Genomic DNA, 15103 nt, shown 5'->3' on the forward strand with positions numbered 1-15103 from the left:
TTAAAATCGAAAATATATTTACTAGTTTATGGATGGCATTCTGTCATTCTGATAGAATAAAAGAGAAAAATATATTTACTAGTTTATAGTTGGCATTCTGTCATTCTGACAGAATAAATTCGGATTTTTTATTTTGAATTAATTTAAAATATTTAGATTTTTAAAAATAAAGGAATTAATTATCCCTAAAAATCCAAAAAATTTCTTTTTTTAATATAGGTTAATTGACTAAAATGCCCTTATGCTGAAATTTGTGTGATTATATGGTACACGTTATCCTATTCTACTATCAGAGACCCTCAGATCATGACATTTGATTCTATTTCATTTAGCGGTCCAGATTTGTGCATTCTAGCACACAATAGTTACTAGAAACAAAATAACCTAACCCTATATATATATATATATATATATATATATATATATATATATATATGTATATATAGATATATATATATATATATATATATATATATGTACATATATATATATATATATATATATATATATATATATATATATATATATATATATATGAATGTAAAAGTTATTTCATTCAAATTCATTACCCTTTGCAACATGCCGAGCAAAGGGGGTACTTTCATGAAAATTACATATCAAGCAGAACACACATATAAATTATAATAGGTATAATTTATGGAACTCTCAAACATATACAAGGTTTAACGGTATACTCTCGTATAAATAATTTACATTCAAGTATAATATAGAAAGATCATACTATCAGTTCATTTATTTCAAAATGACTTTTCATCATTTATTATATACGTAATTGTCAATATGGTTTTTGTGAGACAATGTTCAGATGCTTATTCATTTAGGCAATACTATTAAAGGCCTGATATTATAACCAGAATCTCCTGAAAGAGAGCGAGACAAATGTTTATAGATCTATACGGAATTGACAATCCCGTACTTAGAGTGTTTGCTACGGTTAGGATTGTATGCCTATGAGTGACAAATGTCATTACAGTTCTGGCGCCTACAAAGCATCATATGAGACCTACTAGTCATAGCATGGTTATAATAGTTGGATAAGGTGTCTAAGTCCATAACTATATTTGGTATGTACTTGACCCGACCCGGCATGGTCTATTTGGGTTGCATGGCATCATGCATTTGGATACATTTAATGAGAAAAATAACACTTGTGGTTTATTAATATATTAGTAGTATTATTTACGTAGTATTGATCAAGAATTAATTTGGAATTAATTAAGTGATCAAAAGATAATTAATTAAATACATGGGTTGATGTAGCACCCGGTTCCTGGTACGTAAATCTTATTTGAGTATTTCCCTTCTTTTAGCCTTGGACTCGGCGAGTCATAGGTCCGACTCGCCGAGTGGATGCGGGACCCGGGACACATTTAAGTTGGCGACACGGCGAGTCCATATCCTAGACTCGGCGAGTCACAGCTGTTGGATTAAACCCTAAGTTTCAGGGGTTTGCACCCTATTTAAACGACTTATCCGCCCCAACCTCGCCCCCATTCACCCTCAGAGCCCTGTATCTCTCTCTAGCCTTGCTTCCTTGTGAGTTTGAAGTGTTTTGTGGTGTTCTTGAAGTTTCTTTGAAGGAAAAGAAGAGGGAATCAAGAAGAGGAGAAGGAGGCCAAGCATCTTTGTGTCAGTCCAACGTTTCCCATAAGGTATAGCTCGTTTCCCCTCTGTTTTTAAGCTTATTGTCCCTTATAGCTCCATTAAAGTCCTTTTTGAGCCATTTCCAAGATTGTGCATGCTTGAGGGTTTGCAATAAGTCGATTGGCCTCTAGATCTAGGCAAGATTGAGCTCCAGGAGCTCAGATCTGTTAGCTTTATGGCCCCATGTTGCTTGTCCACCCTAGATCTACCCTTTTGAGGCATTTTGAGCCCTAAAATCCATATTGGTGAATATCTACACGTAAAGTTGGAAACTTTACGTGTGATTCGTGTCCTAAAAGTCCGGATCTGTGAATGGCTTGGAATGGAATCGAGCAAATCCGTGTATTTAGTGGGTGCATGGCAACGACTCGGCGAGTCGTTCATGTGACTCGGCGAGTCTGTTCGCGAGTCTCCGAGTTTGTCCCCTTTTCGTAGTGTCGAGTGAGCAGTGAGTCATGGGGTGTGACTCAGTGAATCGGAAGCTGAACTCATCTTTGGAGGTATTCGGCGAGTCAATGCCCTGACTCGGCGAGTTCAAGGCAATCTCCTTAGACCAAGAACAGACTCGGCGAGTCGTTCATACAACTCGGCGAGTCTTGGCATAAGTGTTCATCGGATGAAGATGAACTCGACGAGTTGTTCATACAACTTGGCGAGTAGGATGAAGGACTTGAATATCAGTTTAGAAGGAGAACTCGTCGAGTCGTCGCCTAACTCGACGAGTAGAAACAAGATCCAGGACAATCGTTTGGGTAGGGACTCGGCGAGTCGGGTCAACTGAAAGTTGACTCTGTCTGTGACTTAGGGCATGATCGGGGGTAAAATGGTCATTTTACCCAAAGGACAGTTAGCAGTGTTTGATTGGGTACGTTGTGGGAATTGCAGCCGGAGGATTTCCGGAGCAGCAGCAGCAGCAGCAGTAGACAGTCAGTTCCCGATCAGATCAGCAACTACTTCGAGGTGAGTTACCTTCCAGTAGCGGTGGGTCTACGGCCACAATGCTGGCCCACCGGTAGGAATTGTATGTTAGATGATTGTCTTTGTGATATCATCTAGGTTTGCTACTACCTGATATGTTATATGCTGGCATGATATGTATATGTGATAGTTGTAGAGTTCGGTTGTTAGGACCGAAGGGTAGGTCAGACACCCCAGATATGTCTGACAGTACGTGATGATATGTTTGCATGCTGGCTTGTTATGTTATATGCGATAAAGGTAGTAAGAGGGGACTAGTCCCCGAGGATCGGTTGTTAGGACCGATGGGTAGTCAGCACCCCAGAATGGCTTGACACGGGTAGGACGGCACCCCAGAATGGCCGTACCGGGTAGTCAGGCACCCCAGAATGGCCTGGCAGTATGTATGTTATGTGTTTGTATGGTATGTGGTACGATGGGGGAACTCACTAAGCTTTGTGCTTACGGTTTTCAGTTTTGGTTTCAGGTACCTCCTCAGCTAGGGGAAAGGAGCCGGCGCGGTAACAGCATGTCACACACACACTCTCTGGTTTCCGCATTTACGAGCTTCACTGGGATTTGTACTCTGATATTTTGATTGGTTGTATGATTTGGCTTTTAGACATGGTTCACGTTGTGTTATGGTTTGATCAACAATGTTTTTAGTTATTAATATTTTATAAAGTAATGTTTTAAAACAAAATTTTTGGTCGTGAAAATTAGGTCGTTACAAGTTGGTATCAGAGCCCTGGTTTGAGGGATTCGGACACACGTTCGGGAGTGTCTGAACTCAAATCGAGGGGTTAAAAGATTTTCTAAAAGAAAATGTTTTCTAAAAATTGAGAAAAGAGTTTCGAGAAAGAACGAAGTGTGTGATGCGCGCGACCGGCCGAGCTCAAGTAAGTATTCCCCAAAGTACCCATACAAGTTTATGTTATGTTTATCAGCTGTTGTAGAACAGCATGCTAGAATAGGACTAAGGGTCTAGGAGTGATGCCTTATGTGCCTGCTTTATGTGTTTCAGTTGTATGAGAATTGAATGCTAGATATTGAGTAGACAGTAAGTAGGATAGCCTGATTAGGTTATGCCTGATAGTATGAGTTTAGCACTTTATGCTAGCTCAGTTCCTGTAAGCAGAAAGAGTTTATTGAGGTTGTTACCCTTGTCTGAATGTTGCTTGCTTCGTGCTATGTGGAACTCTGGTTAGTGGGAGTTAGCCATTAGGCGAATGCATCACGTCACATGTGTGCAGGGTTGAATAATCTTAGAGTGTCGGGTTTGATCCTGCTGCGCAGCTCTTGTTTGAGTCCAACCGTTGTAGGGACGAGTCGGGTACTCGAAGGTTTATCTGATCCTCGTCACATGTGATGGTATTTGGGTAATGGCTAATTGGCATTACAAGGAGGCCTGCAGCAGCTGAGGACTGGATAGAGTGGAATCAGAGATTTCCCTAGGGCGAGCCTAGGATTAGTATAGCAGTGATCGGCAGTAGTGAAAGGGATCTGGTGGAGTCGAGGCATTCCTTGATGAAGGTACGGATAGATGTGGAAGGTAGTATGGGCCCGTACTACTGAAAGCAGAGGATCCGTACCCGAACCAAGGAAGGCCAAGATAAGATCAGGGAACTTGTAAGTAGCAGTGATCCCTCAGGAAGTATAAATATTTCTAATGTTTGTTGTGATGTATTGCAGAATGGTGGTACTTCGATCGAGGCTGGTAGATGGCGGTTTAGGAGAGGGGTCAGGTTCGGGATCAGGTTCCGAGCCGGTTGATGAGGGACTATGCGAGTTCATCGCGTCAGAGATCACCAGAGGCATCCTTGAGTCGACCCCCATCCTCTTTGGGTCGATCAAGGAAGGGATCATGGAGTTGATGGAGGATCGCCTTTGGGCATTCTAGAGTGATATGGCATCTAGCCAGTCGGGATCTCGCACACTGTCCTTCAAGGACTTCAGGGGCAGTGGTGCGCCGGACTTCCATGGGGTGAAGGACCCAATTCCTGCCAGGCGATGGATTGCAGACATCGAGTCTGCATAGTTGAGTAGCTTCTGCCCCGAGGGGTCGAAGGTGAGATATGCAGCAGGGTGTTTACGGGACCGAGCCCGGGATTGGTGGGAGTCAGTGGGTGACTCGTTGGGAGCCTCAGCTATCGAGGCTATGACCTGGTCGGACTTTGTGACCAGGTTCAGGGCCGAGTTTGCGCCGGCTGTCGAGCTTCAGCAGCTGGCCAGGGAGTTTCTAGACATGAGACAGACGACGGAGACTGTGGCGGAGATCACCACCAAGTTCCGGGAAAGGGCTTTGTTGGTGCCCCAGTATGCTGGTGAGGAGGACTCGTTATCATGATATGCTACGAGCTGACATCCGGGAGCATGTTAGCTTTTCGGCTTGCCCTACCTTGGACTCTATGATTGCCAGGGCAAGGGAGAGGGAGATATATTTGGAGCACATCCGGAAACAGAAATCAGAGGAGGGTCAGACAGGAGGGGCTTCGGGGAAGAAGCCCAAGGGATCAGATGGTAGGCCGAAAGGCCAGTCAGGACCGAGCCGCTGCAGGAAATGCGGCAGGCCGCACGAGGGGGCGTGCAGGATGGGATCATCAGGCTGCTACAAGTGCGGCAAGACTGGGCACATCAGCAGGGATTGCACTGCTCCGGTAGCAGTTATTCAGACATCAGTGTTGTTGTGTTTCCAGTGCAACCAGAGGGGCCACAAGAAGGCCAATTGCCCCCAGTTGACAGTTTCAGCGCCGGTAAAGGCGCCAGCTCCAGCGACCCTGCGGATCACGGATGGCCGACAAGGCAAGGCAGAGGCTCCAGTGGTGAGGAGCCGAGCATTTCAGCTGACTACCGAGGAGGCACGCGCCGCACCCGATGTGGTGACGGGTATGATTCTTTCCCTCTATCTTATTTTTATGATGTTATGTTATTGATATGTGCTCCGTATGAATATGTATGCATTAAGATCGTTCCATGTGAACGGCCTTCCAGTTCAGGTGTTGTTCGAATCGGGTGCGTCCCGATCATTCGTTTCCCTTGTGCTTAGCAAGAAGTTTCATGAGTCATCAGGCGAGTTAGATTGCCCTTTGGAGGTGGAGATTGCTGATGATCGATCAGTGCGAGCATCGATGGTATTTTGAGATTGCGTGCTGCGTTTGTTTGAGGAGCGCTACTTGGTAGATTTGGTTCCCATTCTGTTGCGTGGGAACACGGTGATTATAGGCATGGATTGGCTGAGCCCTAATGGGGCGGTTTTAGATTGCGTGCAACAGCTAGTGCGGGTCAGGACCCTAGCTGGGGGAGAGTTAGTAATTCATGGCGAGAGGCCGCAGTATGGACCCGCAATATGTTCAGCAGCCAGGGCGACGCGCTACCTTCAGCAGGGATGCGCAGGATATGTCGCGTATGTGATGGATACCCAGGAGGCGGGTAAGGCGACAGTGAGCGAGGTTCCGGTGGTTTGAGACTTTGCAGATGTTTTCCCGGAGGAGCTTCCTGGGATACCTCCGGAGCGACAGGTGGAGTTCAGGATTGACCTTGTTCCTGGTGCGGCTCTGATAGCCAAGGCGCCGTATCGGTTGGCTCCTCCCGAGATGCAGGAGTTGTCTACGCAGCTGCAGGAGATGCAAGACAAGGGATTCATTAGACCGAGTAGTTCACCCAGGGGAGGCCCGATTTTGTTCGCGAAGAAAAAGGACGGGTCGCATCGGATGTGTATAGATTATCGGGAGCTGAACAAGGTAACGGTGAAGAACCGTTACCTGCTCCCGAGGATTGATGACCTCTTTGACCAGCTTCAGGGAGCATCTTGGTTCTCCAAGATTGATTTGCGTTCGGGTTATCATCAGATGAGGGTCAGGGAGGAGGATATGCAGAAGACCGCGTTTCGGACGCGCTATGGCTATTATGAGTTTGTGGTGATGCCGTTTGGGCTCACCAATGCTCCTGCCGCGTTCATGGACCTCATGAACTGCGTATGCAGACCGATGCTGGATCGGTCTGTGATAGTCTTTATCAATGACATCTTGGTTTATTCCAAGACTCAGGAGGAACATGAGGAGCATCTGAGAGAGGTGTTAGAGACCTTGAGGAGGGAGTGCTTGTATGCCAAGTTCTCCAAGAGTGAGTTTTGGTTGCGCGAGGTGCAATTTCTTGGACACCTTGTCAAACAGAACGGAATCCTGGTCGATCCGGCCAAGGTCGAGGCCGTGATGAGATGGGAGGTTCCGAAGTCTCCATCTGAGATTCGGAGTCTTCTGGGATTAGCAGGCTACTATCGGAGATTTATTCAGGATTTCTCCAAGATAGCCGTACCCCTGACGTCGTGGTCTTTCGGTGGGGACCTGAGCAGCAAGCTGCGTTTGAGACGCTAAGACAGAGACTGTGCGAGGCGCCGATCTTAGCCCTGCCAGAGGCCGTGGAGGATTTTGTGGTATACTGTGACGCGTCCATTTCTAGGTTGGGCGCGGTACTGATGCAGAGGGGGCATGTCATTGCCTACGCTTCGAGGCAGCTCAAGCCTCACGACGCGAACTACCCGACGCATGATTTGGAGTTGGGGGCGGTGGCTTTTGCCCTAAAGATTAGGCGGCATTACCTCTACGGGGTTCGGTGTACCATCTACACGGACCACAAGAGTTTGAGATACCTCATGGATCAGCCGAATCTGAATATGAGGCAGCGTCGGTGGTTGGACGTGGTAAAGGATTATGATTGCGAGATCCTCTACCACCCGGGGAAGGCCAATGTGGTGGCCGATGCGCTTAGCCGCAAGGCGGCGCCGATCAGGGACGTTTGCATGAGGATGACCGTGGTGACTCCCCTGTTGGAGCAGATTCGAGGGGCCCAACAGGAGGCTATCAAGGAGGAACATCGGAAGAGTGAGCGTGTTGTGGGTCAGGTTTCCTCCTTTGATTATGATAGCCGAGGAATTTTGACACTACACCGTAGGGTGTGGGTACCGTATCGTGGAGGCGTGCGCCAGATTTTGATGGAGGAGGAGCACAAGTCCCGATTCTCTATTCATCCCGAGGCGACGAAGATGTATAGGGATCTTCGTCTAGATTATTGGTGGCCCTGCATGAAGTGGGATGTGGCATGGTACGTTGAGCACTGCTTGACCTGCAGAAAGGTCAAGGCCGAACATCAGAGGCCGCATGGCAAGATGCAGCCATTGGATATTCCACTGTGGAAATGGGAGGATATCACAATGGACTTTATTACGAAACTTCCCAGGACCGCGCGTGGAGTGGATTCGATTTGGGTCATCGTGGATCGATTGACCAAGAGAGCTCACTTTATCCCGATTCAGGAGAGCATATCGGCCGAGAAATTGGCCGACATCTATATCAGGGAGATTGTGGCGCGGCACGGGGTGCCAGTTTCAGTTATCTCGGATAGGGATGTGCGTTTTACTTCCAGGTTTTGGAAGAAATTTCATGACGACTTGGGCAATCGTTTGCATTTTAGCACTGGTTTCCACCCACAGACGGATGGTCAGAGCGAGCGGACCATCCAGACTCTGGAGGATATGTTACGGGCGTGCGTGCTAGACTTCGGTGGTAGCTGGGATAACTATCTTCCCCTGGCCGAGTTCTCCTACAACAACAGCTACCACGCGAGTATTGACCATTCCCCATTTGAGATGTTGTACGGTCGGAGGTGCAGAACCCCGATATGTTGGGGTGAGGTTGGCCAGAGAGTCATGGGGAGCACCGAGGTGGTGCTTAAGACGACTGAGAGGATCCAACAGGTCCAGAGCAGGCTTCAGACTGCTCAGAGTCGGCAGAAAAGCTATGCCGACAAGCGTCGATCCGACTTGGAATTCCAAGTCAAGGATATGGTCCTCCTGAAGGTGTCGCCTTGGAAGGGTGTCATTCGATTCAGGAAGCGAGGCAAGTTAGGTCCGAGGTTCATCGGACCATTCAGGGTCGTAGCCCGGGTGGGCAAGGTGGCGTATAGACTGGATCTGCCAGCCGAGCTCAGCCAGATCCATAGCACTTTCCATGTTTCCCAGTTGCGGAAGTGCTTAGTGGATGATTCAGCAGTAGTTCCTTTGGAGGATATTCAGGTTGATAACAGCCTGAATTACATTGAGCGCCCAGTCGCAATCCTCGACAGGAAGTCGAAGGATTTGAGGAACAAGAGGGTGGAATTAGTGAATGTGCAATGGCAGCACCGCAAGGGTTCGGAATGGACTTAGGAGCCGGTAGACGAGATGATGGAGCATCATCCCGAGCTATTTCGGGATCGAGCAGCAGACTTCGAGGACGAAGTCTAAAATAAGTGGGGGAGATTTGTAGCACCCGGTTCCTGGTACGTAAATCTTATTTGAGTATTTCACTTCTTTTAGCCTTGGACTCGGCGAGTCATAGGTCCGACTCGCCGAGTAGATGCGGGAACCGGGACACGTTTAAGTTGGCGACTCGGCGAGTCCATATCCTGGACTCGGCGAGTCACAGCTGTTGGATGAAACCCTAAGTTTCAGGGGTTTGCACCCTATTTAAACGACTTATCCGCCCCAACCTCGCCCCCATTCACCCTCAGAGCCCTGTATCTCTCTCTAGCCTTGCTTCCTTGTAAGTTTGAAGTGTTTAAGTGTTTTGTGGTGTTCTTGAAGTTTCTTTGAAGGAAAAAGAAGAGGGAATCAAGAAGAGGAGAAGGAGGCCAAGCATATCTGTGTCATTCCAACGTTTCCCCTAAGGTATAGCTCGTTTCCTTTATGTTTTTAAGCTTATTGTCCCTTATAGCTCCATTAAAGTCCTTTTTGAGCCATTTCCAAGATTGTGCATGCTTAAGGGTTTGCAATAAGTCGATTGGCCTCTAGATCTAGGCAAGATTGAGCTCCAGGAGCTCAGATCTGTTAGCTTTATGGCCCCATGTTGCTTGTCCACCCTAGATCTACCCTTTTGAGGCATTTTGAGCCCTAAAATCCATATTGGTGAATATCTACACGTAAAGATGGAAACTTTACGTGTGATTCGTGTCCTAGAAGTCCAGATCTGTGAATGGCATGGAATGGAATCGAGCAAATCCGTGTATTTAGTGGGTGCATGGCAACGACTCGGCGAGTCGTTCATGTGACTCGGCGAGTCTGTTCGCGAGTCTCCGAGTTTGTCCCCTTTTCGTAGTGTCGAGTGAGCAGTGAGTCATGGGGTGTGACTCAGTGAATCGGAAGCTGAACTCATCTTTGGAGGTATTCGGCGAGTCAATGCCCTGACTCGGCGAGTTCAAAGCAATCTCCTTAGACCAAGAACAGACTCGGCGAGTCGTTCATACAACTCGGCGAGTCTTGGCATAAGTGTTCATCGGATGAAGATGAACTCAACGAGTTGTTCATACAACTCGGCGAGTAGGATGAAGGACTTGAATATCAGTTTAGAAGGAGAACTCGTCGAGTCGTTGCCTAACTCGACGAGTAGAAACAAGATCCAGGACAATCGTTTGGGTAGGGACTCGGCGAGTTGGAAAGCCAACTCGGCGAGTCGGGTCAACTGAAAGTTGACTCTGTCTGTGACTTAGGGCATGATCGGGGGTAAAATGGTCATTTTACCCAAAGGACAGTTAGCAGTGTTTGATTGGGTACGTTGTGGGAATTGTAGCCGGAGGATTTCCGGAGCAGCAGCAGCAGCAGCAGTAGACAGTCAGTTCCCGATCAGATCAGCAGCTACTTCGAGGTGAGTTACCTTCCAGTAGCGGTGGGTCTACGGCCACAATGCTGGCCCACCGGTAGGAATTGTATGTTAGATGATTGTCTTTGTGATATCATCTAGGTTTGCTACTACCTGATATGTTATATGTTGGCATGATATGTATATGTGATAGTTGTAGAGTTCGGTTGTTAGGACCGAAGGGTAGGTCAGACACCCCAGCTATGTCTGACAGTACGTGATGATATGTTTGCATGCTGGCTTGTTATGTTATATGCGATAAAGGTAGTAAGAGGGGACTAGTCCCCGAGGATCGGTTGTTATGACCGATGGGTAGTCAGCACCCCAGAATGGCTTGACACGGGTAGTCAGCACCCCAGAATGGCTTGACACGGGTAGGACGGCACCCCAGAATGGCCGTACCGGGTAGTCAGGCACCCCATAATGGCCTGGCAGTATGTATGTTATGTGTTTGTATGGTATGTGGTACGATGGGGGAACTCACTAAGCTTTGTGCTTACGGTTTTCAGTTTTGGTTTCAGGTACCTCCTTAGCTAGGGGAAAGGAGCCGGCGTGGTAACAACATGTCACACACACACACACACTCTCTGGTTTCCGCATTTACGAGCTTCACTGGGATTTGTACTCTGATATTTTGATTGGTTGTATGATTTGGCTTTTAGACATGGTTCACGTTGTGTTATCGTTTGATCAACAATGTTTTTAGTTATTAATATTTTCTAAAGTAATGTTTTAAAACAAAATTTTTGGTCGTGAAAATTGGGTCGTTACAGTTGATTATGTAAATCATCCATAAATTGTATAGTGGGCTAAAAGGCTCCATGGATTATCAGGTTGGGTTAGACCCATAGGATTCTCCATTGATGCTCCATGGGAGTTACAAACCCATGGGTCATGGAAATGAAGAGTCATGTCACATTAGGGTTTACATGATGTAACCCTAGATGTGACACACTATATAAAGGACACAATATTCACCAAAATCGGCAACACACTAATAATAAGAGAGGGCAAGCCGATTTATACAAATGTTATACATACTTTAAAGTTATTCCAAAGCATTTGGTGTTATGTGAAGCATTTGAGGCATCACACTTGGGGTACTAGGCTCTCAAGGTTTTCAAGGAATCAAATCAACTACAAGGTATGTAATTCAAGCCATATTTTAGATTAAAAGTTCCCTATGTATGCTACATAGGATTATGAACCTTAGAAGTCATATTTTTCATGTACTTTAGACAAACATAGATCCAAGGTTTTCTAGGGTTGCATGTACACTTAAAGGTGTTAGAATGCTCAAAACCCATCAGTGGTATCAGACGCAGATTTGTTTGTTAGTGACTGTAACACCGTGAATTTTAAAATAATTTTTCGCTTTAATGTGAAAACATATTCATTTAATTTTCATAAAAACATCAATGTTTGAAACTCCAATCCATGTCATACAAAGAATCCCAAGATCACATAACATAAATATCCCATGTGTGTGTACTGATCAAGCCGGCGCCTTCCTACGGTCATCACTAGTACCTAAAACACATAACACCAACACTGTAAGCACAAAGCTTAGTGAGTTCCCCAAAATACCACACATAACACATATTAGCCACTCGAGGCTAGAACTCTGTGGGTCTGTGGACCCTACTCTGTGAACCCTCTGGTTCTAACTCTGGGAACCTTCGGGTTCCAACTCTATAAACATGCACATCATAAATCACATAGAAATAATGCAGTACACCACATAACATACATATAGCATACAAATACTCTGTCACATAACTCTGGTTACCTACTCAAGGTAAAGTATAGTAAGAAGACTCACCTCGCGTATCTCGATAACTCGCAAATACCGGAAATCACTCGCGCTCGATCCTCCGAGCTATAATCCTCCTATAACACCATATAGCTCTAATTAACACTTTCGCAACTAAAGTTGACTACCCCTATCAAGTCAAAACTGGTCAACTCTGGTCAACGGTCAACTTTGACCAGACTTGGCGAGTGCAATAGAGCGACACGGCGAGTCTATACGTGATCACTAACTCCCTAGGATCCTCCCTTGACACGTCGAGTACTTCCCTGACTCGACGAGTTCCACCTGGAATGAATCGCGCAGCCACCACGACTTAACTCGCCGAGTATCAAGAACAACTCGACGAGTTCCAGCTTGACTCAGTCCACTCGACAACCCTCTCTGACTCACTGAGTCAACCCCTTAACTCGGAAAGACCACTCGCTGAGTGGTTAAGGACAATCTTCATGCTACTCGCCGAATCTGTTCTTCAGACTCGGCGAGTCCATGTCATGCATCAACTCAAACTCGCTCCTGAGGTCAGATCCGTCCCAATGACTCATAGATCTAGTCCTTCCAAGTTCATTCATCACGTAAAGTCACTATCTTGGCTACCATGCGACGCCTACAAGGCTTCTTTTGGTGAAATGACATCTAAAATGGTAACCTAAGTCCCCAACTCAAAAGGAAAGGCATAAAGCAGAGCATTTGGGACTCTCTGGACCTACTAAGGTCCAGATCTAGGTACCAATTCCCCATGGGACCTCTCACACTCCAATTACAAGGTAAACAAGGCATGAAGAAACCCTAGATTTGACCATATCAATAAAAACACGAGAATAAGCTCTGAATATTACCTCAAATAGCTTCCTCTGCCGAAATGGAAGTAGCTCCAAGCTCCCCAACTCTCCTAGCTTGGCCTTCCTCTTCCCTTCTTTCTAACACACAAAAGGATGGTGAATAATGGCCTCTTTTCTCACTCACAAGGACCCTCAGATGCTCTGGTGCTCTCAAGGTCGAAGGTAGCCGCAATGAAGGGTTATAAGGTCCTTTAAATAGGGCTCAGAGCCGGGAAATTAGAGTTTCATTAAACAGCGTGGACTCGCCGAGTCCACTCTTGGACTCGCCAAGTCCGGACGCGAACCCGCGTCCAAATCCACGATCATACTTGGCGAGTCTAGGCTCCAACTCGCCGAGTCTCCTCACAAATTACCAAAAATAAATAAATGAATAATACCTGGGAATCCGGGCTGTTACAATTCTCCCCCACTAGAACTAGACTTCGCCCTCGAAGTCTCGCTCTGCAAATAACTCTGGATGCTGCTCACGCATCTCACGCTCAGGTTCCCAAGTCATCTCGGACCCCTTCCGATGCTGCCACTGAACCAAAACCAGGGGTACCTCCTTGTTCCTCAGAACCTTGATTTTCCGATCTCTGATTGCCACTGGTCTCTCAGCATAATTCAGGCTCGCATCCACCTGAATATCCTCTAATGGAACCACTGCCGACTCATCGGCTATACACTTCCTCAGCTGCGACACATGAAAAGTGTCGTGAATCTGCCCCAACTCTGCTGGCAAATCTAAACGATAGGCTACCCGGCCTACCCTCGCGATCACTCGGAAAGGACCAATATATCGGGGCCCCAACTTGCCCCTCTTCCTTAATCGAATCACTCCTTTCCAAGGAGAGACCTTCAAGAGTACAAGGTCGCCGACCTGAAACTCAAGCTCGAACCAGCGTCTGTCTGCATAGCTCTTCTGACGACTCTGAGCGGTCAACAACCTCTGTCTGACCTGCTGGATCTGCTCTGTCGTCTGAAGCACGATCTCTGTACTGCCCATCACACGCTGTCCAACCTCTCCCCAACAAATGGGGGTCCGACACCTCCTCCCATACAACAGATCAAAGGGCGGCATACCAATGCTCGAATGATGGTTGTTGTTATAGGAAAACTCTACCAAGGGCAAGTACGTATCCCAACTCCCCCCGAAATCCAAAACACATGCCCGGAGCATGTCCTCGAGCGTCTGAATCGTCCGCTCACTCTGTCCGTTTGTTTGGGGATGATATGTGGTACTAAAATGCAGCCTAGTACCCAACTCCTCATGAAACTTCTTCCAGAATCTCGAAGTGAAATGCACATCTCGGTTTGAAACAATCAAGATCGGCACCCCATGCCGAGATACCACTTCCCTCACGTACACCTCTGCCAATTTCTCTACTGAAGAACTCTCGCTGATAGCAAGAAAGTGAGTGCTCTTCGTCAACCTGTCCATAATCACCCAAATTGCATCAACTCCCCTAGCAGTCCTTGGCAATTTGGTGATAAAATCCATGGTGATCTGTTCCCACTTCCATTCAGGAACCTCCAACGGTTGCAGCTTACCATGCGGCCTCTGGTGCTCGGCCTTAACCCTACGACAGGTCAAGCACCTCTCAACAAACCACGCAACATCCCTCTTCATACAGGGCCACCAATACTCCTTCCTCAGGTCCAAATACATCTTAGTGGCCCCATGATGGATCGAAAATTTCGACCGATGAGCCTCTTCCATCAAAATTGTATGCGTTCCTCCCACGTACGACACCCAGATACGCCCCTGAAATGTCATAAGCCCCCGACCATCGGTAACGAACTTTGAAACCAAACCAACAACCCGCTCTTTCCTCTGCATCTCAGGTTGCACAACCTCGGCCTGTGCCCCACGAATGGCGTCCAACACTTGAGCTACCACGGTCAATCTCAAACATACATCCCGCAGCGGGGTGCTCTCCGCCCTGCGGCTCAGTGCATCGGCTACAACATTAGCCTTGCCCGGGTGGTACAGGATCTCACAATCATAATCCTTGACCACATCCAACCACCTTCTCTGTCACATATTTAGGTTGGGCTGATCCATCAAATATTTCAAACTCTTATGGTCCATGTATATCGTATACCGAACCCCATACAGGTAGTGACGCCAAATCTTGAGGGCGAACACCACTGCCCCCAACTCTAGATCATGGGTGGGA

The sequence above is a fragment of the Lactuca sativa genome, chromosome 3 (assembly GCF_002870075.4).
Source record: "Lactuca sativa cultivar Salinas chromosome 3, Lsat_Salinas_v11, whole genome shotgun sequence".
Classification (NCBI taxonomy): Eukaryota; Viridiplantae; Streptophyta; class Magnoliopsida; order Asterales; family Asteraceae; genus Lactuca; species Lactuca sativa.